At 41.6% G+C, this 20,380-nt stretch overlaps 1 long non-coding RNA gene across 1 annotated transcript in view; it reads right to left on the reverse strand.

The window, feature by feature from the left end:
* Positions 1 to 261: 261 nt before the first annotated feature.
* The window catches only part of LOC142471368 (uncharacterized), a 54,407-nt gene continuing 34,288 nt past the window's right edge, over positions 262 to 20,380 (reverse strand). The window contains exon 6 of the long non-coding RNA XR_012789422.1: positions 262 to 411. This is a non-coding gene — a long non-coding RNA (uncharacterized LOC142471368). The remainder of the gene's footprint in view (positions 412 to 20,380) is intronic.

Here is a 20,380-nt window from a genome sequence, read left to right on the forward strand (position 1 = left end):
ATTTCCCTTTTAACCAATTTAATAAATATCTTCACAGAATGGTGTTGTATGAGAGGGTAAAATCTACTCTGATTTCTATGTTCAGCAGTAAGAATTTGGAAGGGAGTATCCAATTCCACTTCAATAGATGTAGTGGATGGAGTAACTGGATTTTTGACAAAGAAAAGCGTTCAAGATCAATATCAACTGTCGAAAAGTTAATTTTAGCGTTAGGGAAAAGGATAACTCCTTATCAAGTACCTTTATCTGTTCAGAATTCAGGGATTTATTGGAAATGCTTACCACCAATCGTTCTCCATTTGTGAATGAGTTTGCATCCGTCATCTCTGTGGGGGCCTGTTTCTTATGTTTTTTCCATGCCCTGCGGGTCGGCCAGTGTCGGTAGAATATACAGTACCATTCGATATTGGCCTGAAAAAGATGAAGACCCTTCAGCAGACAAGTCACTATTAGTGGAACCTACTGTATCCAATTCTTGTGGTCTCCTTTGAGATTGCAATCTGCTTTTCTACAGTACGTCTATAATAATCCATTACCATGAGTATATTCTGCCACTATCATAATCTTTCGCATCTATAACAAACTTGTTACGTTTACGTGACTCCACCTTTCGACTGTATTCAACAATTTTTGTATCAAGTTGTTTTTTCAAAATGTCAAGATCAGTCTCACTCAAAGTGGTTTTTATTAACTCCTCTGATCAATTAATTTGAACCTGAATATCAGTCAGTTCACTCCATATTTGTTCTATATAGTACGTATAATTTCCTTTTTCTCCTTTTTGATTATATATATATATATTGGACTTTATTTTTCTTTCCCCCCATTTTTTTATGTGGGATTATTATAATTTATTATAACCTTCTCACCTTTGCTGTCCATTTATCCATATGTGAGATATATAAATTTCTATGTATTTACATTTCAATTAAGTAAAAAGAAATGAATACCTCAAACACAGAGTTGATATACTTTGTCTTTAGAGTGTGGGGAAAATCACTGTATATTTTGACTTGATTGAGAGTTTCGGTGCAATTAGCACCATCACACTTTAATGAATAATCCCAATAGACTTCAATATTGTCTCACTGAAAAAAGCAATACTGGCAATTAAAATGTACATTTTTGGTTCTAAGCCACTAAATCTCACTTGCCTTCAGGAGATTAAATACAGTATGTGTCAATACTTTTCTAGTACTCCCTCAACCCTTTCCCCCAAGTCTTATGTCTTCGTTACCCACATTGTGTTTTTTTTGGCCTCTATTTTAATATACTCTCAAACCATTCAAATAAATGGAGCAAACATCTTCTCAAGCAAGAAGATAGCTTCACATCATATTTCCTGCTCATACCCTCTTACAACAATGAGGGAAGACTAGATACAACAAAATTAGGGAGCTCTTTTTCCACTGCAACAGCTTACACACGGATCGGTGTGAGCTCTGGAAGTCATGTCCTTGACCAGGTTTTCAGAGATACATGGGTAGCATGTTAATAACTTCTTGCTGGATTTGGCTGCACCTACAAGGATGTTTTATGTGAGTCAAGGCTGTATATGCACATAATAACATATACAAATGAGTAAAGGAAATTTACAAAATACAATGTGGGTACAATTTTTTTTAGAAACTCACAACTCTGGAATAGGTTTATTAGATAATTTTGTATGCAGCATTTGATGCTCCACTAAAAGTAATAGATTGAATAATAATACATAATACAGATCATCTTAAAAGAGTATTAGGCTCAGACGTATTCGTTGTAATTCCTCTGAATAGTATGATGAAGACCAGTGTGGAAATACATACACTTCAACTGCACCAACTTTAGCCGGATTTTGGATCTTGTCAGACAAACTACTGTATACCTGTTAAACAAAGGGTCATTCTATGTTTGGAAAATTGCATTGGTTAGGAGACTTCGATAGGAATTACTTGGAAGTACCTCAAGCCAGCATGAATAGAGGAACTACAGTAGTACCTACAGATGCAGCGGCCGTTATTCGAACAAATCACGGAGTCGTTTTCGTGTGCGCTGCTGTATTCCACGCGGCATTAACGCGGCCAATCGCCCCAGGCACACGTGTTTATTGCGGTTGCTTTGTTTGAATTTCATGGATTTTGTTTCTATGTGTGCAATGAAATGAATTGTAATGTGTACAGTACTGTGCTACTGTGTAAATTTCAGGTGTTTAAAAACCAGAACACTAAAATACAATTTTCTGCACTCGCCTGCACTCGTGTCTTAAGGCGGTGCGGTTGGAAGAAATCACGCGCCATGACGTGGGTATTCCGAGGTATACAACGCGAAGTGTTCAAATAACGGCCGCTGCATCTGTATTTTTATATGAAAAATATTGGAGGGTCTGAAAATGCATAAAGAGGAATTTATTACAATTTGCCAAGCAACGTGCAGGAAATCCCTACTCATTTTTCTAATCACACATTCTTTTTTGCTTTCAACTCATGACCTTAGAGCCCACAATGTCATTATCACCACCCACTGAACATAGCCTTAAATGAAACACACACAAAAAAGGTCTGGAGGTCTAAATGGCCCCGGCTTTTATTAAATTAAAAATCAAAGAACATCAACTCCCAAAACCCTGTCAGAGTGCTCCACTAACCAGTAAGGCCAAAGGCACTCAACCCATCAAGCCAAGCACCATACAGCCCTGGCCGCTCTGCTGCACCCTCATCAGCTGTGAAAATGAGCCCCAGGTGGCAATCGCACAACTCAACAGTAAATGCCACCACAAGGCAATACTGTACCACCAGAACCACATCTGGCAAGGTAAGCCCGCTCTTAACCCCGAAACAACTGCTCTGACAATTAAAAACCTTCTCATATTTTTATATATATATATATATATATATATATATATATAAATACAACTGTATGCTCATCTGCATGTCTTAGGCAGGTCTGCAACCCCGTCTTTCCCCATTATCACCCAGCATACAGCACTTCCACTGCAGCAAGGGATTCTGGGAAATGACATGCAAATGAGCACACAGTGTCACTTTTTGCCTCAAAAACCATTTTTAACATGGTTCCCTATAGGCTTAAGCTTGCTGCATGGTCAAAGCTTTGAGCACAGCCAGGATATATATATCTTTACAAACACACGAGACCAACGAATAACAAACAAATAGAGGGAAGGGTGGGCTGGAAACAACTGACACAGACTTTCAACTCACACCCCTGCCCCCAGCCTAAGTAATCTCTCCTCCAGAGGACCCCCCTCAAACCACCATAGCAGCGAGAGAGGTAACGCTTCGATTATAACAGCACCGGCTGGGCGCGCGTTCTCGTGATGTCATGGATGCGATGTGCATGCTCGAAACCTGCACTGAAGGCAGGAGGCAACCGGAGGAGACAGTGAGGCGTTGGTGGAGGCGTGGCCATGAGCAGTTCACCCTAATTGGCTGAACCGCTCACGTGATGCGGCCGTCGCCTGCAGAAAGCAAAATCCCAGGTCTGTTCTCTGGTCTGATGTCCTGCAGTTCATGTCTATGCGCACGTCACGCTAGGTATGTAAACCTTTATTACCTTCTAGCAATTTGTTATTGCGCTGCCTGGCGGCCCGCAATGGCGCGCGGTCTGTCGTTTTTGATATAATCACGGCCTAAGAGGGAGGGGGAAGGGAGAGTCCTGGCCTGTCGATCATGCTGCCATTCGCCTATGGAGATCAGGTCTACTTTTTATAGATGAAGCCAAGACATGCATGTTATACATGATTCCTCTGTGTATTCATAGGCCATAGAATTTATTTAAATACAAACAACAACATTTTGACGTTATGGTAGCAAGAGACCTAAGAATCAAATCTGAGAGAAGGTGCACATGAGGTTTGAATGTCTTAGATATTATTGGGGACATTGCACAACTGGGACAAAACTAAAATACTGCACCTCAAAGTCTTATTGTTTCATTGTAAATTATTGAAATCTGTTAACTTTGGTGCAGTTTTTTCTTTGTGCAAAATTTGGCATTTCAGGGCGTTGTTTTTAAACAGACTCCTAGCACTTCAATTAAAGCAACTTTCCCTCCAAAACAATTTTCCATTTCCTGGAGTAAGTTACAAAGAAACATAGTAACTTAGGTTGAAAAAAGAAACATGTCCATCAATTTTAACCTATGCTAAATTTAGACAACAGATACTTATCCTATATTTCTATTTTTAGTATTTTGATTCAGAGAAAGACAAACAAACAAACAAAACAAACAAAAAAAAAACAGCAAAACATCATCCAACGCTGTCTCATAAGGGGAAAAATAAATTCCTTCTTGACTCCAAATAATGACAATCAAATTTCTCCCTGGATCAACCTCCTTCCCATGTTTACTTTTTGGTATATCCCTGTATAGCTTTCCTTTCTAAAAAGATATCCAACCTTTTTTGAAGATATTTATTGTATCTGCAATCGCAGTCTCCATGGGTAATGAATTCCATATTTTAACTGCCCTTACTGTAAAAAAAACAAACCTTTCCTTTGTTGCTGGTGAAATCTCCTTTCTTCCAATTTTAAGGAATTACCCTGTCATGTGTACTGTCCATTGGATGAATAGTTCTCTTACAGTTGACACCTCTTTTCTAATTTAAACAAATCAAATTAGCTAGCTAGGAGAGTCTCATAAGTCAAATTCTACATTACCTTTATTAATTTGGTGGCTCCTCTGCAATTTTTGTAGTTCCAGAATGTCTTTTTTATGAAGTGGTGCCCAAAATTATACTCCATATTCAAGGTGTTGTCTTACTAATGCTTTATAGAGGGGCATAATTATGCTTACGTCCCTTCCATCCATTCCCCATTTAATTCAAGATAAGATCTTATTTGCCCATGCCAATACTGCATGACATTGGGCACTATTGCTAAGCCTGCTGTCTACAAACACTCCTAAATCCTTCTCCATCAAGAATTCTCCTAATTTTGTACATTTAATTTGTTAGTCATCTGTTTATTCTTGTTTCCCAAATGCATAACATTTCAAAAAGCTGAAAAACAGTACAATGCTCTGCCTTGTTAAGCATATAGTAGATTGTTGCCCAAAATAGGGTGAGATTTCACAATAGAGTGATTCCAACACCTACCCCTGTAATGATAATATCACGAGATATTATGGGGTCTATTCTAGTAGCCTCGATGAGTTTGCTGCTACCTCGCAAGGTTTGGCATGTTCTCGCCAAACGGTTTGTCAGTTGAGTTTTCACGGTATTCAGAAAGAATCTGAACCCCTCACAAACCATGCACCATGTTAGGCCTCCCTGGTAGGTAGTGGGGGAGGGGGGTTAACCCCTTAATTACTTTAGCGGTTATTACTGCTAAGGTGATTAAGGGGTTAGGGGCCATTAGATTGTATTTTTTCTTGTTGTGTTCCTGCCAACTGAGGACATGGACGGGGAGGGTGGTGATGAGGACAGCCTTCATCCTGGCAGGGGTAAGTTTTATTTACTTTATGCTGCTGGCTAATGTTTTATTTTGAATGGGCAAATGCACTATTATCCATATCTGGATAATATTAATTTTGACCATTTTTGTACTGTAATGTAATGGTTGTTGGGTTAGAGGTGGTGCCCATTCCTTGCCATTGGGCTGTCTTTGCTCCCATTGAGGGCATAGGGAACCATACTGGCAATGAATGGGTGCATTGTTTAGTATTGTGTTTGTATTGTGTTTTTATATTTATTGTTGGTAGCGGGGATGGGTGAAGGTGGTATTTGGCCCGTGGTGGGTTTTTATACCTACGGGGTGGGTTAACCCCTTCATTACCTTAGAGGTTGTAGCCTAGTGACCCTGGCTATGTGTTTCCCGGGTCCTGGCATGTAGGTCCTGGTTTTGGGAGCGTCAAGCTGGGGGGGGGGGGGTGTTAGGGGGTCACATGTAGTATGGTGTGACATCGGGGCCTACACTAACACCTACCCAGTTTGGGGCAGGGTCGTTATCCCCTCCCCAGGTATATAGGAGGCTCATAACCTAAATTTAGAAGAGATTATTCCAGGATGTAGCCTGCTCCCCAGTGAGTGAGACGATATCTGCCTTACCCCATCACGGGGTAAGGGGGTGGTGACTAGCCTCAAGAGCCTCAAGCCTTTGGGGGCCTAGTCAGGGAATGACAGTGATGCAAGATGCTAGGGAAGATATTATATGATGGTCGGTGTAAGAAGTACCTCTCTTGCAAGAGAGGGAAACGGGTCCTGGCCCGGGAAATAAAAGGTGAACGGTTCCACTTTTCTGTGTCGTTATTGGAAAAGTGGGTTCCTGTAGGGAATACCATCTGCCTCCGACAGCTCCCCTACAGGATGGAGGCGCTGCACCGATGAAGTACTTACAGTTAGGTCCGGAAATAATTGGACACTGACACAATTTTCAGAATTTTGGCTCTGTACGCCACCACAATGGATTTGAAATGAAACAACTGAGATGCAATAGAAGTGCAGACTTTCAGCTTTAATTCAAGGGGTTGAACAAAAAAATTGTATGCAACGTTTAGGAATTGCAACCATTTTCATACACAGTCCCCTTATTTCAGGGGCTCAAATGTAATTGGACAAATTAACAAAATCATAAATAAAATGTTCATTTTTAAAACTTTGTCGAGAATCCTTTGCAGGCAATGAGTGCTTGAAGTCTGGAACGCATGGACATCACCAAATGCTGGGTTTCCTCCTTTGTGATGCTTTGCCAGGCCTTTACTGCAGCTGTCTTCAGTTGTTGTTTGTTCATGGGTCTTTCTGCCTTAAGTTTTGTCTTCAGCAAGTGAAATGCATGCTCGATCGGGTTGAGATCAGGTGATTGACTCAGCCATTGCAGAATATTACACTTCTTTGCCTTAAAAAACTCCTGGGTTGCTTTCGCAGTATGTTTTGGGTCATTGTCCATCTGTAAAGTGAAGCGCCGTCCAATCAACTTTGCTGAATTTGGCTGAATCTGAGCAGACAATATATCCCTATACACTTCAGAATTCATCCGACTGCTCCTGTCTTCTGTCACATCATCAATAAACACTAGTGACCCAGTGCCATTGAAAGCCATGCATGCCCATGCCATCACACTGCCTCCACCGTGTTTTACAGATGAGATGGTATGCTTCGGATCATGAGCCGTTCCAAGCCTTCTCCATACTGTTTTCTTCCCATCATTCTAGTACAGGTTGATCTTAGTTTCATCTGTCCAAAGAATCCTGTTCCAGAACTGGGCTGGCTTTGTTAGATATTGTTTGGCAAAGTCTAATCTGGCCTTTCTATTCTTGAGGCTTATGAATGGTTTGCACCTTGTGGTGAACCCTCTGTATTTGCTCTCGTGAAGTCTTCTCTTTATGGTAGACTTGGATAATGATATGCCTACCTCCTGGAGAGTATTTTTCACTTGGCTGGATGTTAAGAAGGGGTTTTTCTTTACCATGGAAAGGATTCTACGATCATCCATCACTGTTGTCTTCTGTGGACGTCCAGGCCTTTTTGTGTTGCAGAGCTCACCAGTGCGTTCTTTTCTTCTCAATGTACCAAACTGTCGATTTGGCCACTCCTAATGTTCTTGCTATCTCTCTGATGGATTTTCTTTTTTTTTTTGCAGCATAAGGATGCCCTGTTCCACTTGCATTGAGAGCTCCTTTGACCGCATGTTGTGGGTTCACAGCAACAGCTTCAAAATGCGAATGCCACCCCTGGAATCAACTCCAGACCAATTACCTGCTTAATTGATGATGAAATAGCGAAGGAATAGTCCACACCTGTCCATGAAATAGCGTTTGAGTCAATTGTCCAATTACTTTTGGTCCCTTGAAAAAGAGGGGGCTACATATTAAAGAGATGTAATTCCTAAACCCTTCCTCCAATTTGGATGTGAATACCCTCAAAGTAAAGCTGATAGACTGCACTTTAAACCCATATTCATTATTTAACTGTAAATTGAATTTATTTTGATACACAGCCGAAATAACAAAACTTGTATCAGTGTCCAAATATTTCCGGACCTAACTGTATATGTCCCATTGCTATTCCCACTACCACCGTGGGGACTCAGGCTTCATGGCCTACAGCAGGTGACCAGCACCAGTACACAGGTAACAAGCAGTTCTCACATAAGGGGTGGGGGGGTGTTAACCACTAAGTAATGAAGGGGTGAACTCCTCCCTCAACCCCTCCACAAGGCCTAAACACCCACCATGATCCAAATATCACCTTTACCCAACCCCACTACCCATAATAAACATGGAACTGGTAGTTAACCCGTCATTGCCTTAGCGGTTAGCCCTTAAGGTAATGAAGCTTCCTATAAATGCATTTTTATTGCATTGGATTCATTCTGGGGGTTTCCGGTGCTTGTATTAATGTGTATCAGCTCTGAGGCCCCCGACATCAATTCTATGCAGGAAAAATGCATTTTTTTCTGTCCCTCTCTCACATCCCTTCTCGCCAAAGAATCTTTGGTAAAATCAGAATTCCAGAGCCTCGATGAGATTATCGAGGCTACTATAATTGCACGATTTTATCAAAATTGCGAGTTTGGGATTCTCACCTGCTCCCGCATGATGTGTTTGGCCAGGAGCCAAAAATCACGAGAAATTGCTTTCCTGGCACGATTTCATCAACTCATAGAGGCTTTCTGAATAGCTACCTTGGAAAATGTTGCGAGAACAGCTCAAAATCCTCGATGAGTTTGTTATCGAAGCTACTAGAATAGACCCCTAAGTATTTTAGTCAATGTGGTATTTCAGGGGTTAATGTAGTTAAGGTTTGATTTTAAAAATACAATATATTGGGTTTATGATAGGTCAAGACTCTTCCTGGGTCTGTGTAGATCTACAAAGAGGACTTAATTGGGGGGCGGGGGAGAGGGGTAAGAGACATGTGCAGAGGTACAGCCAGGGAGACAGATTTGGGGGAAATGAAACCATGGCTTTATTCAGCCCATCAATTTAAACAACGCACAAACCACAAAATAAATAAAACAGCCTATCCCTTTGTAAGGGCTAACTCACTTCTACAGGGCTGGGAGGATAAGCCTCTTTCCAACCTACAACCCAAAAGTTGCAAGAGTTACCTGTGAGCAGGGGCCCTTGGTGGCAGTCTCTGAGTCTTGTTGGTGTCAATGAGGATCCAGCCTCTGGAGGGTTCCAGGGTCCTCTGTGCCCAGGAATAGAGGTCAGGTTCCTGGTGTCTTCATATCAGCACAGCCTAGGGCTCAAGACATCATCTCCTTTGGCAGCACAGTTGTAACTGTGCTCAGGAGTCTCTCTCCTACAGTTTCCAGCAGGAGACTTTTCTGTAGGTCTGATTAGCCAGATGGAGACTGGTTAATTGTATTTAGATGCTATTAACCAGCTCCCTGCTTGATTCCTCAAACCACTAGAGGCGTTCTATTGAAGTTTCATTTAAATCCCCGCTACAGGGGGCTACAATAAAAGTGACATATGTGTAATTTAGAGGACCTTAAACGGTAGCCAGGTACTATTCTGTCAGCCTCAAATAAAACTAAACGTTCTTGAATGATCACTGGTGTATTATAGAGAGAGGTGATACACAGGTCATGACTTAGTTGGAGGATCTATTGATATGCCTCCTGGGTGTGTATGTATTAGAGAAAGTAAGTTATGAGTTTGTTTATATATTAAGACAAAAAAATAAACATTGTTAGTTAGGAGATTTTTTTAGTCTGTGCTAATACCGTTAACCTAGCAGCTGATTTACAGATGCAGCCAACAGTATCCGATCACTTGCTTGGGTAAAAACTAAGGCATCTCACAGTAAATGCCTCACCATTTCTGCTGCCAGACTAATGGCCATCAGATTAACACAGCAGGGACCCCCCACTGTGTTAATCCGATAGGCTTTTAGTCTGGCTGCAGAAATCTCACAGAAATGTTGCAGTTTATTGGGAGATTGCCCCATATTTTCCAAGGCAAGTGATCAGATACTGATGACTGCATCTGTACTATAAGGGTGGGGTTATGTTGTTTCAAAGGGTAAGAAATAGTACATAAGACTTAGCAAGCTATTATGAAAATCAGAATTCGGACACATTTTGCTACAACAGATTTTTGTGTTATGTGAATAGTTTTTTCTATAATAAACTGGGACCTGAGACCCTGGCAGATATATATTAATTACATATTTTGCATATTTATTGGGCGGTGGAAGTGGATAGACAGGATTACTATTGAGTAAGGGGTTAATATGAACTCATTGAAAGTACCTTGCACAGGAGAAAAATTAGTTGGCTACAGTAGTCATGTGTATTAACCCTGCTTGCAGATCTAAGTCACATGCTCACTAGTGTGCTGCTGTGACGTGAAGGGGTTAACCAGGCTCACTAATAAAGGTTCACCCACTTGGTTACCCCTAATCCGTGTGTTGGGGTCCTAGAGTGTCAGCTCTTGGACCCAGATGTCCTAAATGCATTACTGTTACAGTGCGCAAATTATGCGACATTAAAGATTTATGTGTGTTTAATTTTTCCTGGGATGCTGGGACCGGGAGATTTCTAGGCTGTAAGTTTCAGGGTGGGTTTGTCAGAGAAAGTCTTTACAAATTGTGTCTATGTATTGGGGTTCCCGAGTTATGGGATACCCCAGGAGTTGGATCCGGGATTCGAGTGAGATTCTCAGATGCAGCCAAGCACATTGCTCCGGGCAAACTCTGACTCTAAAAACGCTACTACGACTCACCGCCAGGATTCCTGCTGCAGCATCTTTCAGACAAGGTAAAGGGGCATGAAGGGGTTAATGGATACCTGCAATCATACACGGGGTCTTTAGTGTAATGAGTGGTCCCTAGTATAAGGAAGGGTGCCCACATACATACCCAGGTACCTTGCACTTGGTATAGGGGTTTAGGAGGTACTCCAGCTAAGTGATAAAACTGTGAGTGATTTCTTGTGTGTAAAAAGTGTCAGTTCTAAAGTGTGCCAAGTATGAGGTTAGTGGGGGTAGGCAAGATATACACTTCCTCCATCCCTGACACCAGAATAGGGACTTATATATCTTTACCACACAGTAGACAGGACACACTATATTTTATTAAACAGTTATATTTAATAGGTATATGTACTGATAACCTGTGAATGAAATGTGGTATTTCCAAGTTATGGATTCCGAGGTACCAGATGGCTACCAAGCTTGGTGCCTATTGGTCTATGCGGAGTCCTGACTTGAAAGTCTCAGGGATGCAAAGGTGTAAGAAAAGGAGGCGAACTGCAGTACTGCATGAGTACCCACATTCTGGGATAACACAGGGCTATCCGGCCACGATTTGCCAGAACCCAGACTCTGTGGAGCCTGGACAGTGGGTGGGCTCAGTATGCAAAGAGGCAGAGGTGCCAGGTTGGCGCATGCCCCTTGGCAGACAGAGAAACGGTACCCACCCGGCTTTACAATACCGGCAAATCGGTGATTGGCTGGCAGGAGAATTCCCACACTCTGATAGGCTGTAGAGGTTTGTGAATGGGACACAAAAACACATAAGAAACCATGCAGCCAATGAGAAGCGCAGATTCAAAGCGCCAAACCAACAGCGGCAAATTCAAAGATGCTCTGTACTGAATAGACGCGAGCTGGCTTAAAAGATTTTGATTCAAGAAGTCCCACTTCTGAAGAATTTAGCGGTCACGTCTGGCATTGCATGCCGAAATCAGTCCCAGGACTTTCGTGAGTACCTACCGGTCATTGGAAAGGACTCCTTCAGAGGTCATTTTTGTGAATTTCGTTTAGAGGATAGATTTATTTGTTAGCCCCGTTACCAGTAAGTGTGTTAACCCTGTAAATTGTGTTACATTGTTTGTATGTCTTTTCCTGAATTAAATTACAATTTATTTGACCTCCTTGCTTTGCTCAATCAATGATCCCGGTATAAAAAGGTGTTGATAAACCTGGTCTCCCGTGACACTGTTCTTGACAGATGGTATATCGGGATGGATTGAGGGGAGATATTGTTAATTTGAGGGACTTTGCGAAGGTGAAAACTGGGCCAGCTCTGAGCTGTATATTAACCCTCACGCTCACAGGTGTGGCTGTGTATGTGACAACCCCACTTACCTGTTATAGACTTTCCTCCATTAACCGCTACAGACTTTCACATATTCAGGATACTGTACGCTCTCATTCATTACAGCCTGCACTGAATGAATACAAGTATGAGAGCCTGCAGTTTGCTAATGAAAAAGGGAAAGACAGGATAAGAGTTTGTACCTAGTAAATGAAGAATAAATGAGCGACTGCCATTTGTGAATATATGGGTTCGTATGAAGCTTAAACAAATCTGTATTTAAAAAGACAAAGGTTGCTCACATGCCTCGGTGGCCAAAGATTACAGCTAATACTTGTAAGGTTAAGTGATACAGCGATGTGGCAAAAATACTTTTATTTTTTATTACTAAGGACTAAGAGAAAGGAATGGCTGGCAGCCAAACCAATGATTTTACTGACTTAGTTTTATGAAAGACTTACAATATTCAGCCGAATATTTGCATATTTAATTGTTTATTGTGCTATTTCAAATCACTTTTAGTTTATGAAATTGTAAGACAGTTGAATAAACTGGTAATGACACTATTATCAAGGTCTTTACTTGTTAACATAATACAGTACTTCTTGTTGTCCTTGTTCTGTGTAGTGAAATTGTGTATCATATGCAGCAGGAAACTCCAAACAAAGAACTTTTTTTCACAACAGAACAGTAGTATGCTGTAAGTAGCTGCAATATACTGATTGAAATTAATATTGTAATACATTTTTGTTTACAATTAAATATAAGAAGAGATTAAAAAAAGCTTCATGTGACGGTGCTCGTCTCAAATCAAGAGGCGGACCCGCAGGGCTGAAGTAGTGATACAAATAAACCGACCACAACCCAGGGATAGAGTCCTGTATGAGTATCCGTAGTCGGTATGGAAGCATGGGTCAGGGCTGGCGGCAAGGTGTAAAGTCAAGGAGGCAAGCGGAGGGCAGGCAGAAGGCAGCGAGGTCGGGTTCACGGTCAGGGGTCAGCAACAGGAATTAAAAAGAAGCAAGAGGATAGGGCGTAACTGCAAAGACCAACAGGAGCTGCAAACACACAGAACTTTGCTCAGTGACTCTCTATGGTAACTGCAGCCTAATAAAGCAGGCTGCCAGTACCCAAAATGGCCACAGAGAGCAGAAAGGGCAGGAGAAACAGAAAACCTGGACCGAAGATAAAACCTGGCACGGATCAAGCAGAATCCCTACACTGCATTACCACAAATGTGTACTTTTATGCTGATTGCACCACAATTTTCCTGTACAAGGAGAGACAGAAAATACTTCCTACATTTAGGATCTAAGTATAACGAACACTAGATTCCCATAGAGCAGTTATTCTCAATCTTTTTTTTCCCAAGGCACCCCTTTTTTATAATGCTTAGTTACTGGGGTCTCCATTTTCTGGACTAAGTAGATGAGGTTAAATAAAGACATATGTCCATCAAGTTCAAACTATGTGTCAGGAATAGCCCTGACATAGTTTCCTAAATCTCCCTCTCTCGAGTTCCTTTGTCTTTCCACAATGCTACTGTTTCTGCCTGCTCTGGGTTTTCCTCTGTCTGTCGACTCTTGGTGCTCCTGTCCTCCTCCTTTGTCTGTCTGTCTTTATAGTTTCCTGTTTCTCCTGGCCTTTGTTTTGTGATCCGGACTCCTTCTGTTTCTGCTATGACCTGACCGGATCTGACATGGCCTGTTCCTTAATCCTTATTTCATATTAAAGGCCCTTGCAATTGAACTAGCTTTCCCCAGTCTGTTTCCTGCTAGCAAGTCCCAGTCCTGTTCCCTAGTCCCAGTCCTGTTCCCTAGCCTAATGGCTAACTTACTTCCCCAGACCCTATCTGCATGACTGGAGGGATATTCCCAGCATATAACCCCAAAGTCTCAGGAAGTACCTTAAGCAGGTAGCCCTCCATGTCAGTCTCTGGCAGGTTCCTGGATCCTCTGTGTCCAGGAAATATAGGTCTATGGGTGTCTTGATGTCAACACACCTTTGTGCTCAAGACAGTGTCTGTGTGCAGGCTTCTCTGCTTTCCTGTGTCAGCCCAATTGTGAGCTAAGGAATCCCTCTCCTGTTTCTCACATCAGGCTTTTCTAAAAGTCCTAATCAGCCATGTGGAGTCTGGTTGGTTGCCTGTGCGCAATTAACCAGCACACTGCTGGATTTAGAGGCAGTTACTCTCAAACAGTGATAAGTCCCTGGTACACTGCCTTTAAATAAAGATTTTTATTTTAATCTATATATACATATTTTTATCCCTTTAAGAAACCCCATGACGTTTGGGCAACAATATTCAGTGACATCCTGGTGGCCTTATGGCATTGACCTAACTTTGATGAATGTTTTAAACTGAGAATGCTATTAGAGTGAAGAGAAGGACATCCTCCTCTGTCGCTTGTGTTGTCAGGGGGAGAATCAGGGCCATGCTATCTCTGAAGTTGGAATTACTTGACCCAGAAGGTCTGCAGTAGACTTTTCTGCACACAACGGTATAAAGCCCCCACATACAGTAATCAACATTTTAAAATTGAAGACAAATATATCACTGTTCAGTTCAACATTTCAATTTGAAGTAGCAAGTTCAATACAATCACACTCCTTATAGCAAGGTAGTGTTTGTGCATTTATTTAGCAAAATGGTTTAATGATCAGATGAATGAGTAGCTACCACAGATTTTGAGGTCTATGGTGTAGATTCACAATTCCCCAAACTCTCCTTTAGGAACTCTCGGTCTCACCAGGTTTTAGGGATACCTAATGCATTTGCTCACTGGTGAATGCACCTAATTTGCATATGAATAGCATGTTGGATGGTTTTGCCTTTCAATCCACCTGTAGGATTTAAATTTAAGTACTGTATAGCTTATTTATTGGGATCTTGTACGAGTGGATTTTTTGTAAAATTAAAAGGATTAAGGTTGTGCTACACATTTTAATTAATTGAGCACAGAACCCTATTTTAGATGATTTATGTATGCCTGTAATAACTATTTGCCTAAAGTGCTTCTTCACTGAAATGTCATTTGGTGAAAAAAAGAGCAGTTTGTTCTATATATCTTTTTTGTCCATGCCTTCGGCCGTCATAAGTGCCTAGTTCGTAGGTTAATAAGTAGTTTGTCATATAGTTATTAAAAGATGTCATCTTCTAGACTGGGGCCTGACAGAAATGGTAGGATGTGACACCTCTGTAATTATGGAGACAGATCTACAAATTAACTCATTCAAAATGACAATCTGTTGTGCTGGCAGGCGGCACAACTGTGAATGGGAAGCATTGTGGAGGTTAAAGTAGAATCTAATCTTACAGTATGGTCAGGAGTATAAAATATGTTGCTGCAAAGAAACAAGGGAGGGACATGAATGATGTGAATTAACCACTTGTTAGTCACTGATGATTTGTTTCATTAAAGTGTGCAGGTCAAAAATATTGATTACTGAACATATGTGAGCAAGTTTATTGTGTGACCATATATATGAGATGTTTAAGGCAGTGGTTCTCAAATGATGATGTCTGGTCCAGCCTTGATCCATGAAGACTTAAATGGTGGTCCCCGAAACCTCTCAGTTCTCCGTTCTTGATCTAGATCAGATGTATTTAAAATATGTATTTACTTTATATTGTAATCTATTTATAAGCTAGTGTGATTAGGGAAAGTTTGAAAATCCCTGGTTTTAGAAGATAATCTTTTTGAATGTATATACAGTAAGCCAATGGGCCTTCTCTTTGCAATTTTTATAAAAGGAATACATAAAAATTGCCAGACAATATCAGAATTTAATGAATAGGCCCCACAGGATAAAACTTAGACATACAGTAGAAAGGAGGTCATTAATGTTTTTGAGCTTGTTCAATAAGTTATCAGTTATCCGGTACTGATTGTGGCAAAGGGAATCGTGTCACAGATACACTGTGCTTGGAAGATGAACAGCTCACACAAACCGGAGGAGGCACTGCGGACTAGTGACTTCTTACAAACTATTTTGCTCCCTAAGAGACTTGAAGGGAAGCACCATGGTCCATTAGGGATTTGTGGGAATGGGCCGTTAGAAGGGGTCCTCCACAAAGTGATTTTTTCTGTATTTGTGCATTTTTTTGCTTAATACAGCTGAACCTTGTTATAACGCGATGCTCGGGGTCCACATAATGAGACCGCATTATAACTGGGATTGCGCTAACCGGGATCGTGAAATGGCCGCCGCGTGGGGACTTACCTGGCATCTACAGCTCTCTCCCCTCTGCAACTCTCTTCTCTCTCCCTGCTTCATCAGGCTAGTCGCTCCCAGTGTATGAGTTCGATTCCTGCATTGTATTCTAAAATTATTTGTGGTGGGGGGAGGTGTGTGTGTTTGTCCGTTAGCAATAAAGCATTGAATGTTATAAAAAAAAAACCTTGGAGATGTGCGCCGCGAACGTGGACGCAGCCTGATGAAGCATGGATAGGGGAGAGAGCTTCAGAGAGGAGAGAGCTGCAGATGCTGGGTGTAAGTCCTTGCCTGTGTATTATACAAAATGTATTAATGTTCAATTCTCACATGGTGTGTGTATGTGTCCATAGTCAATAAAGCATTGAATTGAATGTTAAAAAAAATGAAGCCGCACACGAGAGTTGACAGCTGTAGTGAGGAGAGCATGTGGACACAGCCCTATGAAGTGAGGAGAGAGATCTAGATGCCGGTAAGTTCTCCCGCGTCAAAATTGAGGTTTTCAAATCGGGAGCCATGCTCAGACCGCGTTATTTGCGGGTTCGCGTTGTAGCGGCTCGCACTATAATGGGGTTGAGCTGTAATTCTGTAATATCAATACTAATAATAATTGCTGCTATATTTTTCAGTTAATATACTAAATTGAACTAGATTCCCTTTAAACTTGAGTGCCAGGTCCAGCCTGATAGCGCGGTAGCAAATCCTGTTTGATTTTATAATAATGGACACTGAGACTCACATCTCATGGTTTTTCACTCTCAAGGTTCTATGGGATCTGTTTAAATGAAAGAGGTCAGGCTCTGTGTTCAGTATTAGATATTGGAATAACTGACATAAGTAGTTTCCAGGGATCCCTCTGACCTGAAAGTTATTACGCCTGGACCTACTATCTAGGTCCTCTTCTTTTCCTCTTAATTCAGAGATCATTTCTTTGCTTACCTGTAGACTTTGGGACAGTAAGTTATGGGCCTTCACTAGTGTGTCTGTTTTTGTCTTCAGGGCATCCTTGCGCTCCCCAAGGAAAAGGTGGAATCCATACGTCAGAACATCCCCTCTGTTTCTTCCTCCCATCCTACACCTCTTCCTAACTCTCCTCCTGCCTTCCTTGACTCTTTTTCCACTGTCTCAGAGGAGGATGTGTCGCTGTTGATCGCCTCTTCTCCCTCTACCACTTGCCCTCTTGACCCCATTCCCTCCCATCTCCTAAAACCTCTTGTTCCTACTATAATCCCTATGCTCACACACATTTGTAACTCCTCCCTCTGCTCTGGAACCTTTCCATACGCCTTCAAACATGCAACAGTCATACTATTACTCAAAAACAGCAAGCTTGACCCTACCTGTCTTTCTAACTATCGACCTGTCTCCCTCCTGCTTTTTGCCTCTAAACTCCTTGAACGTCTTGTATTCTCTCGTTTGCTCCATTTTATCAACACCTATTCTTTCCTAGACCTCTACAATCTGGCTTCCGCACTGCTCACTCCACAGAAACAGCCCTCACTAAAATAACTGACGACATCCATGCTGCCAAAGACAGAGGTCATTAAACTCTGCTCATATTTCTCGACCTCTCTGCAGCATTTGACACCGTGGACCACCCTCTTCTCCTTCACATTCTCCATACTCTTGGTATTCGGAACAAAGCTCTATCCTGGATCTCATCCTACCTCTCCCATCGTACTTTCAGTGTCTCTTCTGCTAACACCTCCTCCTCCTCTTTTGATCTCTCTGTGGGGGTACCCCAGGGCTCTGTCCTGGGACCTCTTCTCTTTTCTCTGTATACACTCTCTCTAGGTGACCTAGTAACATCTTTTGGGTTTAATTATCACCTCTATGCTGACGACACAAAAATATACTTTTCAACACCCGACCTTACACCTGCTGTACAAACCAAAGTTTTTGAATATCTCTCTGCTATATCATCCTGGATGGCCCTCCGCCGCCTTAAACTCAACATGGCTAAAACAGAGCTCCTCATACTTCCTCCCAAACCTGGCCCTACTACCTCCTTCCACATTACTGTTGAAACTACGATCATTCACCCAGTAGCCCAAGCACGCTGCCTAGGGGTCACACTCGACTCCTCTCTCATATTCGCCCCTCACATTCAAAACATTTCTAAAACCTGCCGCTTTTTCTTCCGCAATATAACTAAGATACGCCCTTTCCTCTGTTGCTCGACTTCTAAAACTCTGACTCAGGCCCTCATTCTCTCCCGTCTTGATTACTGTAACCTCCTGCTGTCCGGCCATCCTGCCTCTCACCTGTCTCCCCTACAATCTATCCTAAACGCTGCTGCCAGAATCACTCTACTCTTTCCTAGATCTGTCTCAGCATCTCCCCTCCTGAAATCCCACTCCTGGCTTCCGATCAAATCCCGCATCTCACACTCCATTCTTCTCCTCACTTTTAAAGCTTTACACTCTTCTGCCCCTCCTTACATCTCAGCCCTAATTTCTCGCTATGCACCACCCCGACTCTTGCGTTCTGCTCAAGGATGTCTTCTTTCTACCCCCTTTGTATCTAAAGCCCTCTCCCGCCTTAAACCTTTTTCACTGACTGCCCCACATCTCTGGAATGCCCTTCCCCTCTGTACCCGACAAGCACCCTCTCTATCCACCTTTAAGACCCAACTTAAGACACACTTGCTTAAAGAAGCATATGAATAGCACTGTGGATATTCTGAACACATGATACATAAAGCTTGGCCCCCTGCAGATGCACTAACCAGAACTCCCTCCTACTGTCTCTGTACGTTCTCCCTACCTACCAATTAGACTGTAAGCTCCTCGGGGCAGGGTCTCTTCTTCCTTAATGTTACTTTTATGTCTAAAGCACTTATTCCCATGATCTGTTATTTATATTATCTGTTATTTATTTGATTACCACGTGTATTACTGCTGTGAAGCTCTTTGTACATGAATGGCGCTATATAAATAATAACATACAATACAATACAATACAATGTGATTTCTCTATAAATTTCTTTAAAGGCTTCCATTATTTCAATTTTGAAATGGCTTTTATATTTCCAAAGAGACCATTGATCTCTTCAGATCTTTTAGCTTCTCCTCTATGAGCTGGTCGGGATAAGGCTAAGACACTGGTGCATGAGGTTATACATCATTTTCTTGAAAGAGAGGAAGAGTGTCCCGCTTTTTTTAAAAGTCAGATGCCTCATGTATAGAGGAGTGCTTTTAGTTTTTTGGAGGTATTATCCTGAGCAAAGACCTTTCACACAGGGTAGTATTGATTTTCCCTGATGAAGCTAGGTTTGCTAGCGAAACGTGTTGGAAGGAAAGTAAAAAGAAGCAGAGAGCTAACGGACTTCTCTTGTTTGGACACTTTTTGGACATTCCACCCTATTGTACGTGAGATCGTGGAGGTGCTGCATTTAGCAGTTGATCGTGCCGAGGCCTGGAATGCACAACAAGTGAGATGAAGAGTGCATATGCATATCCGGAAGGGGCGGAGTCTACAGACATGACCTGGAGAGTGGAGACACGATGGGCAGATTACTGCAGCTACTGGAGTCTAATACCCATCCCAAATCACCCAGAAGATCTAACGATTGTGACGATTAAGCTGTTTACTGTTATGCCTATATTTCAAGTTTGCTTGTGAGTGAGAATCTAGTCCAAAAGACACATGATGGCTAATGATCAACTAAATCTTCTAACTAGTAGACCAAATAATAATTGTGATAATTCTAAGTGAATAGCAGGTGCACACTATGAATAGACTAAACTAAACAAAACAAAATAGAGAACAACTACTGGCTCCCAAAAAGAAATTCATTTTGTTGCACACCACCAAAATAAATAAATGTATAGAAAATATCTTTATTTAAAAAGAGGGTTACATAAAACATATATCACTGTATAAATAGAACCAGTGATTAAAATATATAAAGTGTAGGCGGCGTAGTTACTGAAGGTTCACTGGTTTAACGGATTGAAAAAATACCAGGTGTGGAGCAAAGAGTGTAGAGTCAATGGTAAATATCTCATTATCTCAAATATTGTGGCTGTATGGCCTGGTTAGAACATAAATAACCAGGTGCGCAACGCTGATGATAATAAATTCACCTATGTATACAGCCACTAGGGGATTAAAGAGGAATATAACTATTGTAGTAGCCAGGTTTGACCCAAGAAGAGTCAGAAAAAACCCCAAACA

Source organism: Ascaphus truei, chromosome 1 (genome assembly GCF_040206685.1).
Source record: "Ascaphus truei isolate aAscTru1 chromosome 1, aAscTru1.hap1, whole genome shotgun sequence".
In the NCBI taxonomy this organism is placed as follows: Eukaryota; Metazoa; Chordata; class Amphibia; order Anura; family Ascaphidae; genus Ascaphus; species Ascaphus truei.